This window comes from Saimiri boliviensis, chromosome 17, assembly GCF_048565385.1.
Source record: "Saimiri boliviensis isolate mSaiBol1 chromosome 17, mSaiBol1.pri, whole genome shotgun sequence".
In the NCBI taxonomy this organism is placed as follows: Eukaryota; Metazoa; Chordata; class Mammalia; order Primates; family Cebidae; genus Saimiri; species Saimiri boliviensis.
In genome coordinates this window covers 31,818,013-31,835,002 of record NC_133465.1, presented here as the reverse complement: position 1 = coordinate 31,835,002, position 16,990 = coordinate 31,818,013, and the positions used below count along the sequence as shown (strand labels likewise).

The following is a 16,990-nucleotide window of genomic DNA, read 5'->3' as shown; positions in this document are numbered from 1 at the left end:
AGGCTGTAGGTTGGCTTGAGCCCAGGAGTTCTGGGCTGTACTGCACTATGCCGATCAGGTGTTTGGCATCAATATGGTGACCTCCCGGGAGCAGGGGACCACCAGGTTGCCTAAGAAAGGGTGAACCGGCCCAGGTCGAAAACGGAGCAGATTAGTAGTGGGATTGTGCCTGTGAATAGCCACTGCACTCCAGCCTGGGCAACAAAGCAAGACCCCGTCTATAAAACAAACAAACAAAAGCAGTTTACAGCCATGTAGCTAGCTACAGAAATAAGAAATGTAGTGAATATTTCTTTCCTTTTTTTCACATGAATATGCCTATATGAATAAAGTAGTTTGATTTTTTTTCCCTCTCTCATACTTTGCCTAACATGTGTTAATAGCAGATTAAGTTTATATCAGTCTTTAAATTGTAGAATACCAAAGGAAGAGTGTGAATTAGGTAGGAAAATGAACACCCTTCAAAAACTGAAAAGGAACTTTGCCTCGTCTTTCTGGGGAAAGAGTCAACGTGTTTTGGGTTGTACGTGGTACAGTTGTGTCATATTAGACAGAAAGATGACTTGGTTGTTATCTTTATTTGGAGGTTAAGTATGGTTTAAAACACGAGTGCCTTAATCCGGGCCTGCGGAGCCCAGGAGCGGGAGCGGAGAGAGGCTGGCTGGGAACTATAGTACTGTCACCCTGGTGTTCACAGCAGGTAGGTGGTCATTTTGCTAATGGCTTGGTGAGAGTGGACAGTAATTAGACTTTTGCACTTTGGAGGATGGCTCTGGCTAAGAGAAACCGAAATGCTTCTTGGGTGAAAGGGTTTTTATTCTTTTTATTATTATTATTTTTTAGAGGTGTGTTGGGGGGTAAGGGGGCTTACCATGTTGGCCAGGCTGATCTCAAACTCCAGACTTCTAGTGATCCACAACTCGGCCTCCCAAAGTGCTGGGATTACAGGTGTGAGCCACCGTGCCTGGCCAGGACTTTTATTTGTGCATCTTCTTACACCTGGCAAGTGAGCTGCCTAAGGTTTGGAGTGTCTCCTTCACAGAAGACGCCTAAGGTAGGGGCTCGGTATGTGCTGAATTAAAGGAAATTTGTCATCCTACTTTTAGATTTGCAATACTTCAGAACTGACTGAGAGATCTTCCTCCATAAAATTGACTTTATAAATCTTTTTCTTTTCTTCTTCTTCTTTTTTTTTTTTTTTTTCTGTTAGAGCCAAGGTCTCTCTCTGTCACCCAGGCTGAAGTGTCGTGCATGCAGCCTTGAACTCCTGGACTCAAGAGATCCTCCTGCCTCAGTAAGTCACCAAGCCTGGCGAATTCATTCTTTCTTTACTTTTTTACATTTTATTTTTATTTTTTTGTAGAGAAGAGGGTCTTGCTCAATTGCCCAGGCTGATCGCAACCTCCTGGGCTCAAGTGATCGTCCCTCCTCAGCTTAACAAAGTGTTGGGATTGTAGGCATGAGCCATAATGCCTGGCCTATAAATCTTTATTCAGTTTGGCAAACTTCTAATTATCAGAGAATATAGTCAGGTCTAATTCATCATTTTACAAATAAAGTGGCTTCCTGACATTCCCCAGCTAAATAAATAATAAATAGATAAATAAATAAACTCAGGTGCCAAAGTGAGAAGGTGTATACCATGGTGGCTTTGGGATGTACTGTGGCCACTTGGCGAGGCAGAACTACATTTCCCAGCATCCCCTCTCGGGATGTTTCTGGTTAGGCTGGGCCACAGGAGACTTTCTTATGCAGATTTGGGGGTAGGAGCGAGGCAGCAGCCATTTTGTGACTAGTGTTATTGCTGTCTGCTGGTTTACTTCCTTGGCTTGGCCCAGCAGCTGGACCTGAAACGGCTCCATCTTCACCCAAATCCTTCTCCATCGTTTCTTACTTCTAGGCTAGGTATGTGCTAAAGGAGGCAGCTTCTTCTGCAGGATGGCCATGTGTGGAACGTTCCCATGTGAGACCCCCAAAAGGCGTGGGTCTCACTATACGGTGAGCTTGATCCCAAACACAGTTTCCTCCTGGAGGCAGTCGAGCTATTGGAAAGAAGGAACTGAAAGATGACTGATCAGTTTCTAATATTAACCACGATATTGTTTGGGCCTAAACTATGTGGTGCTGCTAGACTAAGTGACTCCCTACCAGCAACCAGTTTCTGCTTTTAACTTTTATGACTCTTTCTTTAAGAATAGCTTTAACCTTTTCTTTACTTGCATGACTGCCTTGTACCCTAGATAATGGTTTAACTGTGGGGATATTTGCAAAGCAAATGCCACTATACGGATGGCTTTGATCCCAGACTCAGAGACTCCTGAATAGGGGGAGTTGAGATAAGTTGAGTCAGGAGCAGACAAAGGAGAATCTGGTTAAAAGATATTCTGATGAGCAAAACCAGAAAACCTTTTGACATGTGAGTCCTAAAACAAGATCAAACCAAATATACCTGCAGCCATGAGGAATAATGTCTGGATGTAAATAAGCTTTGTGATCACAGGAAATTCTATTACTTTTTCCAACCACTGCTTGTGTATCTGACTTCTCTATTGTATAGGCCATGTAAGGTATAGATTTGCATTTCCTCTTGCAATGACGTAAACCAGAGCAAAGCAAGTGTATTTATTCCTGGCCTTTTGAAAAATACATTTGCTATTTTAGGCACGGCCTATGCAGCCCTCCAGACCCCCGCGCTCTTTCTGTCTTTCTTTATTTCTTTAAGCGCACGCTTTCTTCCAGGTTTTGGGACTCTCTTGCAGGTCGAGAGATCCCCAGCAGATGTGCCGTCCCGACCGTCCCCGACATGGCCATACCATCAAGGTCAAAGGTAGAGAGAATTGACAGGGTTTTAGTTTGCCTTTGTGGGTTCCAGCTGGTATTTGCTTTTCTCTGTGACTTCCTGACTGCCTTCCCTGATGTCTTTAGGCTCCAGGATCAGGTGTGAAGATAACAGTTTTACAGGGATTGCTTAAGCAGTTCCCACAATTGTGTAAGATTATATGTGGTATATATGATATGTAATATGCATACCCTAGTGGGTTCTGCTGTGCTTCAGTCTCTTCTGTGCTAGAATCCTGACTGATTGTATTATAATGATTTTATCTTTGGGTAAATGCATTATCTTCTTTGGATTTGCACTTCCGAAAACTTTATCGTTGAGAATGATGTGTGGCGGATTGATTATGTAGATTTTTATACTTTGAGGACTAAGTAAATCGGGGTGTCCAATCTTTTGGCTTCCCTGGGCCATTTTGGAAGAAGAATGGTCTTGGGCCACATATAAAATAGGCTAATATTAACGATAGCTGATGAGCCAAAGGAAAAAAAAATCTCCAAAAAAATCCAATAATGTTTTAAGAAAGTTTACAAATTCGTGTTGGGCCACATTCAAAGCCTAGGCCGCAGGCATCCAATGGTTTGGACAAACTTGAACTAAACTGAAGTCACTGTTGCTGTGTTGCCCAGGCTGGAGTGCAGGGGGCATTCACAAGCACAATTATTTTGAGTAACAACCTTAACCTCCCGGGCTCAAACAGTCCTCCTGCCTCAGCCTCCCTAGTAGCTGGGCCTATGTGAATTTTGAAGAACAGTAAACTTGATCAGATAGTCAGTTTACATGCGTAAGCTTTTCACAATTGCCTAACATAAAAATTGCTGTGCTGGCCAAGTACTGTGGCTCATGCCTTGTAATCCTAGCACTCTGGAAGGCTGAGGCTGGTGGATCACTTGAGGCCAGGAGTTCGAGACCAGCCTGGCCAAGATGGTGAAAACCTGGGTCTGCTAAAAATACAAAAATTACCTGATGGTGGTGGTGCACACCTGTAATCCCAGCTACTTGGGAGGCTGAGGCAGGAGAATTCCTGATACCTAGGAGGTACAGGTTGCAGTGAACCACTGCACTCCAGCCTGGTTGACAAAGTAGAGATAATATGTACATATTTCTTAGAAATACAGAGATAAATGTCCAAAACGATAAATTTTGTTTTCTACTCTGACTCTATGCCCACAAAGTGATAAATTGAGCAAGTTCAGTAGTTGCCTATGAGTGGCAGGAAGTGATGAAGGGGCAGGAGTGGAACTATTGCTTTTGGTCTAAGCCTTTTTAGCATTTTTTGACCCCTAGACTAGCTGCATGGAATATTTTGATAAAAATAAACATTAGTTACAAAAAAACGTTTTAATGAAAGCAAAAACCATGCCATCTATTTATAATAGGGTGGGCAAGATAAAAGAAAATAGGAAAGGTTATCATTTGAGTTGGACAATAGACTTCAGTACTGGAGAGTTTCCAATACAAGTTGAAAGGAAGTTCAGGTTTGGGGAGGATTATGAAGCTGTGAGATTTCAAAGGATAAGAGAATGAGCTCTTCCTTCTTTAACGGTCATTTTCTACAGAAAGAAAACCTTGGCAACATATTTTCAGGCTTCCCCCTCCTCTCACCTCTCTGCCTTCTTTTATCTATACTGTATTTATTGTGCTAAATGAATCTAAAATCCCAGAAGTAATTGAAGCAAGATAATACTTTGAAGCAGCTTCTTTCAGAGCTGTGCTTCAAAGACTTGAGGAGCCTTGAGTTCTGGGACTGGTATAGTAATGGCCACAAAAAAATTATTTTCACTTAAAAAAAAAAACAAAAAACAAAAAACAAAACTTCACTAGCTACTTGGGAGGCTGAGATGGGAGGATCACCTGAGCTTGGGAGGTCAAGGCTGCAGTGTGCTGTGATTGAGCCACTGCACTCCAGTCTGGGTGACACAGTGAGACCCTGTCTTGGAAAAACAAACAAGCAAAAAAGCAAACAAACATACAAACAAAAAAAACACAGGCCAGGCGTGACTCATGCCTGTAATCCCAGCACTTTGGGAGGCTGAGGCAGGCGGGTCACTTGAGGTTAGGAGTTGGAGACCAGACTGGCCAACATGGTAAAACCCCATCTCTACTAAAAATACAAAAATTTCCCAGGTATGGTGGCACATACCTGTAGTCCCAGCTACTTGGGAGGCAGGGGTAGGTTGAGGCAGGAGAATTGCTTGAACCCCAGAGGCAGAGGTTGCTGTGAGCTGAGATTGTGCCACTGTACTCCCACCCTGGGCAAAGCAAAAGAGTGAGACTCCGTATCAAATAAAATTGGAGTATCTTCAATGGCAGAATAATTACTCGTTTTAAAATTACATGGTATGAGAGAAAGTCCCAGCTTAAATGCCATTTACTACCCATAGTGTTTAGGTTTCTTTCCATTCCTTTCTGCTTTTCTTCTTTCCAGGTAACATGCTGAGAGATTTAGAGTCTTGCTCTGTCACCTAGGCTGGAGTGCAGTGGTGTAATCTCACCTCACTGCAACTTCCACATCCTGGATTCAAGCCATCTTCCTGCCTCAGGCTCCCAAGTAACTGGGACTACAGGCGTGTACCACCATGCCCGACTAATTTTTGTATTTTTAGTAGAGATGGGGTTTCACCATGTTGGCCAGGTTGGTCTCGAACCCCTGACCTCAGGTGATCTGCCCACCTCGGCCTCCTGAAGTGCTGGGATTACAGGCATGAGCCACCATCCCTGGCCTGTTTCTTGAGAAAGAAACTTACTAGGATTTTTTTTTTTTTTTTTTTTTTGGTGTGTTATGTTGAGGGTGAAATGAACGGATGAATGGTAGATGAATTATCCAAAATCAGTAATTGCATTAGACAAGCCACTGAGAAATAAGAGGAATCTATCACTTGCTAGTTCCTTGTGTGTTATGGGTCCACTAACTTTTGCTTTTATTTCAATGAAGAAAACAGAAAGAACTCTAAGGTATTCGCTAGATGTTCTATAAAATGTTTGCATTGAAATATATGACACTGGCTTTTCCAGTGGCAGTGCCGCATGGTGAGGATCTCTTATCTATGCCCATAGCCATTTTGGGCCAAGAGGCTGCTGAAGCCCATACAGGTCTTTGGATGGAAGAGGAAGATGGCCACAGCCGTGGCAGGCTGCAAACGTGGCAGTGGCCTCATGAAAGTGAACAGGTGGCTCCTGGAGATGATGGAACTGTGCACGCTGCAGTACAAGCTGCTGAAACCAGTCTGCTTCTGGGCAAGTAGTGATTTGCTGTCATGGACATACGTGTCCTAGTGAAGGGTGATGGTCAGGTGGCCCAGATTTATGCTATCTGTCAGTCTGTCTCCAAAGCCCTGGTGGCCTATTACCAGAAATATGTAGAAGTGGCTTCCAAGAAGGTCAAAGATGTCCTCATCCAGTATGACTGGACTCTGCTGGTGGCTGACTCCCGTCGCTGCAAATCCAGAATGTTTGGAGGCCCTGGTGCCCGTGCTTGTTACCAGGAATCCTACTATCATGAGTATCAGTAACAGCCCATCATTGTGTAATAAATACCTATGTAATAAACAATGTTTGATTAAAAAAAAACACCTAAAACTAAACTAAAATAAATGAGTCAGGGAGACAGAGTACTGGGGATTGGCATTAGGAGAACGTGGGGGCAGCAGCAACCATGGAGGCTGAATGAGGTGGGGACTGTGAATGACCTACTAAAATATGAAATGAAGTTTTCATCTGAGAAGGCAAGGAGGCTCAGTGTCCAGGAGCCTGCAGTTTGAAAACATGTCATGTCTGGCGTGAAGTATGTCCAATGATGTCCTCCAAGGCATCAGCCTGCCAAAGGGAGTTGCTATTCAAAAGGAGGAGGATCACCTGAAGTCGGGAGTTCGAGACCAGCCTGACCAACGTGGAGAAACCCCATCTCTCTCTATATTTTTAAAAAGTAAAAAAAAATACAAAAGAGGGTAAAAGACAAACCAACCCACCCAACAGGGCTCTATACCTCGCTGAGGGCACTGCCAGCTCCTGGAATGTGAAAAGGCCCTAAGATACACGCAAGAGCTGCTGTGGGCAGAGCAGCCAGGCCAAGGAGCTGCAGAAAAGAGAAAGCCTCTGTCCTTCCTCCTTTTCTTTTTTCTTTTCTTTTCTTTTCTTTTTTTTTTTTTTTGAGATGGAGTTTCGCTCTTGTTACCCAGGCTGGAGTGCAATGGCGCGATTTCGGCTCACCGCAACCTCTGCCTCCTGGGTTCAGGCAATTCTCTTGCCTCAGCCTCCCTAGTAGCTGGGACTACAGGCGTGCGCCATCATGCCCAGCTAATTTTTGTATTTTTAGTAGCGACGGGGTTTCACCATGTTGACCAGGATGGTCTCGATCTGCTGACCTCGTGATCCACCCGCCTCGGCCTCCCAAAGTGCTGGGATTACAGGCGTGAGCCACTGCGCCTCCTTTTCTTCCCCTGGTCTAACTCCCCACCATTCCCATCTTTGCCCTCCTGCCACATACACTTAACACTTAGCTCCTCATCCTCAGGTCCCTCTGAATTCCTGGTTCTTTTTTTTTTTTTTTTTTTTTTTTTTTTTGAGACAGAGTCTTGCTCTGTTTCCCAGGCTGGAGTGCAGCCGCACGATCTCAGCTCACTGCAAACTCTGCCAAGTTCCCCCCACCCCATTTCAAGCAATTCTCCTGCCTCAGCCTCCTGAGTAGCTGGGATTACAGGCACGTGCCACCACACCCGACTAATTTTTGTATTTTTAGTAGAGACGGGGTTTCATCATATTGGCCAGGCTGATCTCAAACTTCTGACTTCATAATCCACCCACCTCGGCCTCCCAAAGTGCTGAGATTACAGGCCTGAGCCACCATGCCCTGTGCGTGTAGACCTTTTAAGTCTCCTTTTAAGTCATCTCTCTCCAGGCAATTCCCCCTCAACATCCTCTCACCAGTTTACAGAAGCCCTCTTGATGAGATTTAGGAGATAGAAAACTGACTGGTAAGTTATCTCTCTGGATTATCTCTATTTTACTTGTATTTTTATTTATTTTTTTCCTCTGGCCTCTTCCATGTAAATAGATTATTTCTACATATGAAAAACACCCAGTTTTGACTGAATCTTTTTTTTCCCAAAGGTAATCAGTTATTTAATTAGATTCTTAGGACATTTAGAACACCAATTTGTAAGGATAAATTCCATTTGTCAGGGCAAACACAGATCACAGGTAGCCCTGGAGCTGAGGAAAGCTTTGATTTTTTGGTAAAATTTTGTGAGTCCACAGCTTTCTGATCAATGTTGCGCTGCTCTGTAATCTCATGTTTCTCTTTTTCTGTGTTGAAGATCTCACCTTTCTGGCATCTGGGGTTCTGCAGCTGCTGCTTCTTGAAGTAAGCATCAGTAAGATGTTTCAGGATTTTTACATTGCTGATATCAATTTTGGCTGAGGTGGCAATGACAAATTTCTGGTGCGTTCTTCGTAGAGGAACTTGATTGGGGACTGGAGGTCCAGTCACAAGTAACGAGCCACCAGCCAGTTGCTTCAGGAAAACCACTCTCTTGCCGCTGTGGCGCCCAGTGAGCCTGAGCAGAATGGTCCCGGGGGTGATGCTGGTTCACAGTTTGCTCACGTGCTGACTGAAGGGTTTTTTGCCATGGCTCAACAGCTTTCGGGGCACATCTTCAGTAGGATAATACTTAGGCATTTTAAGAAGTTTAACCACCTGGTACCGCAATTCTTGTCACCACCAACTGGTTTTGTAACAGTTGCAAGAAACTTCTTCTTTTTCTTTTCAACCTTGGATTTAGCAGCTGAGTACTTCCTCTTGTACATGGCCTTTCTGGAATACATGGCAGATCGGAAATGCCTGCTAATTCCTCTGACAAGGACAGGATTGCGGCTGCAACGGGGCTTCCCCTTCTTGGGCTTTTTAGCCTCGAGTTTACCCTTTTTCACTTTGCCACTACCATCAGCCTTCTTGGCTTCAGGTTTCTTCTCTTCAGTATCCGGCTTCTCAACTTTTTCACCGCCATCTTGCAAGATGGGAAAGAGAACTAAGGTTGGGCTGATTCTTTTTTTTTGAGACAGAGTTTCACTCTTGTTACCCAGGCTGGAGTGCAATGGCGTGATCTCGGCTCACTGCAACCTCCGCCTCCTGGGTTCAGGCAATTCTCCTGCCTCAGCCTCCTGAGTAGCTGGGATTACAGGCACGTGCCACCACGCCCAGCTAATTTTTTGTATTTTTAGTAGAGACGGGGTTTCACCACGTTGACCAGGATGGTCTCGATTTGTTGACCTCGTGATCCACCCGTCTCGGCCTCCCAAAGTGCTGGGATTACAGGCATGAGCCACTGCGCCTGGCCCGGGCTGATTCTTAACAGCGTTAATCTTGGAGTTTCAATTTTTCAAAACAACTTATCAAATGTTGTCATTGCTCTAGCATATGGTGCCATATAAAATGGTCAAATGAATGATATTTATGCAGGGAAAAAAGATGAAGTCAGGAGGCCTACTGCATGGATCCACTTGTGTCCCCCTGTGAGGTGATGAGTAAACGAAGGAAGCCCATGACTGGGCAGAGGGGCTGGACCTCTGCTCAGTCATGGGCTTCCTTAGTTTTTCATCAGTGTTATGTTTCAGTTTGATGGCAAAATCAGCCTAGAGCCCAGATCCCCAAATTTATAAGTTCACAGTTTCAATCAAGCACATGAATTCAAGAAGTCAGAAAGAAAGGTTTGAATTCTGACTCTGCCTCTTACTATAAGTATGTGAATTTGCAGAAGTTACTTAACCTCTTTGAAACGATATCCTTATCTGAGAAATGGGGGAATATTTGCTGGGAGGATTAAATCAGCTAACCCGGCAAAAGGCCAGACAGAGTTTAATAAAGGGTAGCCTTCTCCCTACCATCTTAGTGCTTGCTTGAGAGCTGGAACAAATTGTAAGGGTTGCACAACTCCCGGATTCCCAGATCACATCAAGGTGGCCAAATCCTTATTAGGAATTTAAGCTCCTAGGCTTAAATTTTGCTTGGCTTAGTCATACTTATGAACTATGCTGAGGTAATTCTCCAAAACTTTCTGGAACTGAGTTCATTCCTCTGTGAGATGAAGAAATGACAGTCTATGCCTTTAAGACACAAGGTTAGATAAGAGCCAATTCATGTTTACAAAGTACATTGCTATCCCAGGATGAAAGTGCAGAGACAAAACATATTTTTGGCTGGGCATAGTGGCTCACGCCTGTAGTCCCAGCATGTCAGGAGGCCAAGGTAGGGAGACAGCTTGAGCCCAGGAGTTCGAGACCAGTCTGGGCAACATAGCGAGACCCTGCCTCTGTTGTTGCTTTTTTTGTTCTGTCTTGTTTTGAGATGGAGTCTTGCTCTGTCACCCAGCCTGGAGTGCAGTGGTGCGATCTCGGCTCACTATAACCTCCACCTCCCAGGTTCAATCGATTCTCCTGCCTCATCCTCTCAAGTAGCTGGGACTACAGGTGCGTGCCACCACACTAGGCTAATTTTTTGTATTTTTAGTAGAGACGGGGTTTCACTGTGTTAGCCAGGATGGTCTCAATCTCTTGACCTCATGATCCTCTCACCTTGGCCTCCCAAAGTGCTGGAATTACAGGTGTGAGCCCCCACACCCAGCCGTCTCTGTTATATTTTAAATTAAAAAATGTTTAGGCTGGGCATGGTGGCTCATGCCTGGAATCCCAGCACTTTGGGAGGCTGAGGTGTGCAGTTCACCAGAGGTCAGGAGTTCAAGACCAGCCTGATGAACATGGTGAAACACCATCTCTACTAAAAATACAAAATTAGCTGGGTGTGGTGGCACATGCCTGTAATCCCAGCTACTTGGGAGGCTGAGACAGGATAATTGCTTGAACCCCGGAGGCGGAGGTTGCAGTGAGCCAAGATCGCGCCATTGCACTTCATCCTGGGCAACAATTTCGAAACTCTGTCTAAAATTTAAAAAAAAAGTTTTTTTTTAAAATTTAGGCAGGTACAGTGGCTCATGCCTATAATCCCAATACTTTGGGAGGCTGAGGCAGGCGGATCACTTGAGGGAAGGAGTTGCAGAGCAGCCTGGCCAGCATTGCAAAACCTCATCTCTACTAAAATACACAAATTAGCCAGATGTGGTGGTGCGTGCCTGTAATATTCTATAATTTGACACAGATGATTAGGGCATCTTCTGTTCTTCTGACTATGAATCAATGGCTCTGTTCTCCCAACCCACTTTCTTTCTATATCCCTCTTCAGATATTTTGATATCTGGTCCAGAAGAGACATGGATTTCCATTTTATTAACACTCATAAATTTAACTATTGTATATGTTATTCCAAAAATGCAAAAGAAAGGGATTCTTCGTAATAGAAGGTATATTGGATTTTGAGGGAGCTGATGTTCATTCTCATCCTTGATTTGCCATTACTGACAATGTGATCTTAGAACCTAAGTTCCTGTTAGCACTAGAATTTTAGGAAATGCAAATGAGTCTGTAAAAGGGAAGTAGCTCAGTTGAAAAATCACTTCCTTCCCTTTCTAACCGAGAAATTTAACAACCCCACAGTAATATTTTAATATAGACCCAAAACTGAAAGGAGATCTTCATTTTAATTATCATTTTTTATCTTAGTCTGGTACTTGGCACAAAGTAAGGCATCATTAAATACTCAATGAATACAGTGGCTTCTCATGAACATTGAGACCAAGAAGAATGTTTCATTATGTAAGAACTCAATTCAAAGAGAATTAACTGAGCATCTGCTATTTGGCAGCTGTATTTCCCAGGCATTATAATTTTTTATCTTTCACAAAAATTGAGATAAGGCCAGGTGCAGTGGCTCACACTTGTAATCCCAGCACTTTGGGAGGCTGAGGTGGGTGGATCATGAGGTCTGGAGTTCCAGACCAGCCGGGCCAATATGGTGAAACCTTGTCTCTACTAAAATCATAAAAAATTAGCTGGGCTTGGTGGCATGCGCCTGTAATCCCAGCTACTCGGGAGGCTGAGGTAGAAGAATTGCTTGAACCCAGGAGGCAGAGGTTGTAGCAAGCCGAGATCGCGCCATTGCGCTCCAGCCTGGGTGATAGAGTAAGACTCCATCTCAAAAAAAAAAAAAAAGGTTAAAAAAATTTAGATAAATGGATATGACTTCTGTCTTTCATTAACTTATGACTTTGGAAGAGATAACATGTATACAAAATTCAGTGTAATAGAAAAGTGCTGGGAGTCTTAAGAGGAAGACCCTGCCTCATCCTCATTCTGTCACTTACCAGTTGTATGAATGTGAGAAAGTCATTTACACACTAGGACACCAGCTTCATCATCTGCAAAATAAGGTTATACCCTATGATCTGGCCTCTAAGGGCCCTTCAAGCTATGAGTTTAAAAATGAAATGCCTCTTCTTAAAAACTCCTAAATATTTATTAAAGATAATCTCTTTAATACACTTACTTTTGCATCTAAAACTAGTAAGCAAAGTCACACAATACAGTAATGCTTACTATCTGGGAGGATACTTCCAAGACCCCAGGAGATGCCTGAAACTGCAGACAGTACTGAACCTTACGTATACTATGTTTTTTCTTATAGATACTATGTTTTATCTTATAGATATATGATAAGTTTAATTTATAAATTAGATACGAAGCTAGGCATGGTGGCTCGTGCCTGTAATCCCAGCATTTTGGGAAGCTGAGGCAGGCAGATCACTTGAGGGGAGTTCAAGATCATCCTGGACAATACGGTGAAATGCCATCTACTGAAAATACAAAAATTATCTGGGCATGGTGGCAGGCAGCCATAATCTCCATTACTCAGGAGGCTGAGACAGGAGAATCGCTTGAACCCAGGTGGCGGAGGTTGCAGTGAGCCGAGATCGAGCCACTGCACTCCAGCCTGCGTGACAGAGGGAGACTCTGTCTCAAAAAAAAAAAAAAAAAAAAAATTAGGCACAGTAAGATAACTAATAATAAAACTAAAAATAACTAGTAATAAAATAAGTATAACAATATGCTGGCATCACTACTCTCGCGTCTTGGGGCCATTATAAAGTAAAATAAGGATTACTATCATACCACAACAATTGACCTGATAACTGAGATGGCTATTGAATGACTCAGGGGTGTGGAGGGGATATAGCAGGGCAACACTAGAACAAGTGATTACTCCCATCACAGGCAGGATGGAGCAGGAAGACATGAGATTTTATTATGCTACTCAGAACTTCATGCACTTTAAAACTTACCAAGTGTTTATTGGGCCTGGTGCGGTGGCTCACGCCTGTAATCCCAGCACTGTGGGAGGCTGAGGTGGGCAGATCACAAGGTCAGGAGTTTGAGACCATCCTGGCTAACATGATAAAACGCTATCTCTACTAAAAATACAAAAAAATTAGCCGGGCATGATGGCACGTATCTGTAATCCCAGCTACTTGGGAGGCTGAAGCAGGAGAATTGCCTGAACCTGGGAGGCGGAGGTTGCAGTGAGCCAAGTTTATGCCACTGCACTCCAGCCTAAGGAACATAGCAAGACTCTGTTTCAAAACAAATTAAAAAAAAAACTTATCAGGTGTTTACTTCTGGAATTCTCTATTTAATATTTTAGGACCAAGAATGACTGCAGGTAACTGCACAGTGCCTCACGCCTGTAATCCCAGCACTTCGGGAGGCTGAGGCAGATAGATCACCTAAGGTCAGAAGTTCAAGACTAGCCTGACCAACATGGTGAAACCCCGTCTCTACTAAGAATACAAAAATTAGCTGGGCGTGGTGGCGCACATCTGTAATCCCAGGTACTTGGGAGGCTGAGGCGGGAGAATTGCTTGAACCCAGGAGGCAGAGATTGCAGTGAGCCAAGATCACTCAGCCTGAGCAACAGAGTGAGACTTCATTTAAAAAAAAAAAAAAAAAAAGAGTATCCGGAAAAAAAAAAAGGGAGAAAGAAAAAAAATTCAGAATTTAAAACAATATGGAAGCTTAAAAAGAACTTAAAAATAAATAATACAGAGGAGTGTTATAAATTAGTCAGAAATTCCTCAGCCTTAAAAAACCATGACCTATATTTTAGCCAAGTAAAGATAGGAATAGCAGATCTTGCATTCAAATCCGCTGCACCAGGACAAGACCAGCTGGCAGAGGTGAAATCTTGAGGAGAGATAGCCTGTGACCTGTCAGTAGGATTCTCTGAGACCCCTGGAAGGGGATTCAAATTCCAGCATATGTCATTGCACCAGAAGTGGGAAACAGCTAATTAAAAACCTGCCAAAAAAGCCAGCCTACTGGAGATAAGACTCAGGAAGCATTTTCCAAACGAGAAGCGCGAAGGAGGCCACAGAAGAGAAATCCTGGACTTTTATGCAGTTGGTGAGGGTCATTGTTTCCTGCCTTGCAATCACTATGGAATAGTCACAGGCAGGAAGCATCAGAAAAATGAAAGTGTAGAATTCTATTAGAGGAAGAAAAAAATGATTGATAGGAGGAATATCTCCATCATCGAATGGAATATTCCATTTTACACAGATTTCTTCTGAAGGTCAAGGACTGAACTAAAGGACACAGCCTGCATGTAACTGCCCTGAGTTTGGCGGTAAGGAGAGGAGGGGGAGCTAGATTATCTCATCGGTGTGCATAGGAAATCTGACAGAACACTGGAGATGGGGGCCCAGGCTTACTCTTTCTTTTTTTTTTTTTTTTTTATTAGATAGGGTCTCACTCTGTCACCTAGGCTGGAGTGCAGTGGCACAATCATGGCTCACTGCAGCCTTGTCTTCCTGAGCTTGAGAAATCCTCCCACCTCAGCCACCAGAGTAGCTGGGACTATAGGCATACCACCACACCAGGCTAATTTTTAAAAATTTTTCTAGAGATGAGGTCTCATTATGTTCCCCAGGCTGGCCTCTAACTCCTAGACTCAAGTGATCCTCCCACCTTAGCCTCCCAGGGTGTCAGGATTACAGGCCTGAGCTACCACACCCAGCCCCACGTTTACTCTTTCTGATACAATTTTCTGTAAGCCTCCAGCATTCTGGCCCAGGCACAGATGCTGAAAGATCTAGACTAGCTGCACTATTTCCCACACTTTGAGCCTTTTTGGGTACAGTTTTAAACTAAGATCGAAGTATCTTTGAAAACCCAATGCTAATATTTCTCAAACCACACTGTCAAAACATCCCACATAAAAAAAAAGTGAAATCAAGGAAAAAGTAAAAAATAAGACAGCAGAGTAAAAATGGGGGCACTATTAGATACTTCATCCCCAGCAGTACTACCACAGCCAAAAGTGGTTGCCTTCAGAATTTTCCTCTGGGTCTTATTATTTTTCCAGCATATTCTACAATTATAAAAATATCTATTACTGTTTATTAATGTACATGCTTATGTGTATAAACCGTACTTGCCCAGCTGAATCCTGGGCAAATTCCATACCCTTTCATTCTAGAATCCCAGACTTAGTGCCACAAATCCCATGATTTGAAACTCGACCTAGAATCCAAACCCTGCTTAATTTTGGATGCATCCTCAGACTTAGCATGGAGAAGTTGTCAAAACAATGCAATAGCAGAGAGGTCCAAAAGGCAAAAACAAGCAACTCTTCTATTGCTTAAACGGTGCATGCTTTCCAAGCTGTTTTTTTTTTTTTTAATATTTTTTATTTATGTGTGTGTGTGTGTGGGTTTGTTTTTTTTTTTTTGAGACAGAGTTTTGCTCTTATTGCCCAGACTGGAGTGCAATGGTGCAATCTTGGCTCACTGCAACCTCTGCCTCATGTGTTCAAGCAATTCTGCCTCAGCCTCCTGAGTAGCTGGGATTACAGGCATGCGCCACCATGCCCAGCTAATTTTTTGTATTTTTAGTAGAGATGGGATTTCACCATGTTTGCCAGGCTGTCTCAAACTCCAGACTTTAGGCGATCTACTTGCCTCAGTCTCCCAAAGTGCTGGGATTACAGGCATGAGCCTCCATGCCCGGCATGTGGTTTTTGTTTTAAGTAAATGTTGCTTCCTTTTAGGAAGGGGACATTTCCTTTCTTCTTTCACTAAGCTATAGGTTCAAAAATAAGAACCTGCAGGAATCCTTACAAATTTAAAATTTATTTAGAGGTTTACCTGCAATTTCAGAGCTCTATCTGGATGCATATCCTGATAGCAAACCACTTGAATTGCTCAACAAAAAGACCACAATCATGAACTGGATACATTCATGACATCAAGGGAAATATGCCTATAATGCCTATAGGAATAATGAAAAGTTAATTATAGAAGAAGCCCGATATTCTGCAATAGTAAGTATTGTGAAGAAAAGAAAAATGTTCAGTGCCAAATGAAGTCAATATTACCTACGATGTAGTGAAAAGGGTGTTTCTTTGCTTTTATTTTTTTATTTTTATTTTTATTTATTTTACATATGTGTATGTGTGTGTATATATATATCAGGGTAAAAAATGTTGGTAAAAATTAGGGGTAAATTGGCCTTAACAAATAACTATATAACAGTGATGTCTTCTGAATAATTCAAGAATGAGATTTTAGAGAATGGGTTTTTAGTGGTTGGGACAGGTTTGTTTTTTAAATGAATGCTTTCCAGAACTTTTATTTATTTATTATTTTTGACATAGGGTCTCACTCTATCTCCTAGGCTGGAGTGTAGTGGCTCAATCTCAGCTCACTACAACTTCGGCACACTGCAACCTCCGCGTTCCGGGTTTAAGTGATTTTCCTGCCTTAGACTCCCGAGTAGCTGGGACTAGAGGCGTGCACCACCATGCCTGGCTAATTTTTTGCATTTTTAGTAGACAGGGTTTCACCATGTTGACCAGGCTGGTCTCGAACTCCTGACACCCACCTCTGCCTCCCAAAGTGCCAGGATTACAGGCATGAGCCACCGCGCCCAGCCTAACAAAATGATTTTTTTTAAAAGAGGAGGGGCGATGTATCTTATATTTATTAAACTTTTTGCTATTTGAAGAATTAATACATTCATGCAAAGAAAAAGATTAAACATGTCCTACAGTGTTATCATTTGAAATCTCTTAAAAGCGGCTCTGCAACTCTGTCCCATGAGTATCTACCACATATTTGAAATTCTCAGGTCTTTTTTTTTTTTTTTTTTTTTTTTTTGAGACAGAGTCTCGCTCTGTCTTGCCCAGGCTGGAGTGCAATGGCTCGATCTCAGCTC

General features: G+C 43.0%; 2 pseudogenes; one reads left to right on the top strand and one right to left on the bottom strand.

Annotated features, from left to right (window-relative positions):
- Positions 1 to 390: 390 nt before the first annotated feature.
- LOC101029797 (uncharacterized) lies at positions 391 to 8,097 on the top strand (annotated as a pseudogene).
- LOC120366815 (large ribosomal subunit protein eL6 pseudogene) lies at positions 7,979 to 14,190 on the bottom strand (annotated as a pseudogene).
- Positions 14,191 to 16,990: the final 2,800 nt, after the last annotated feature.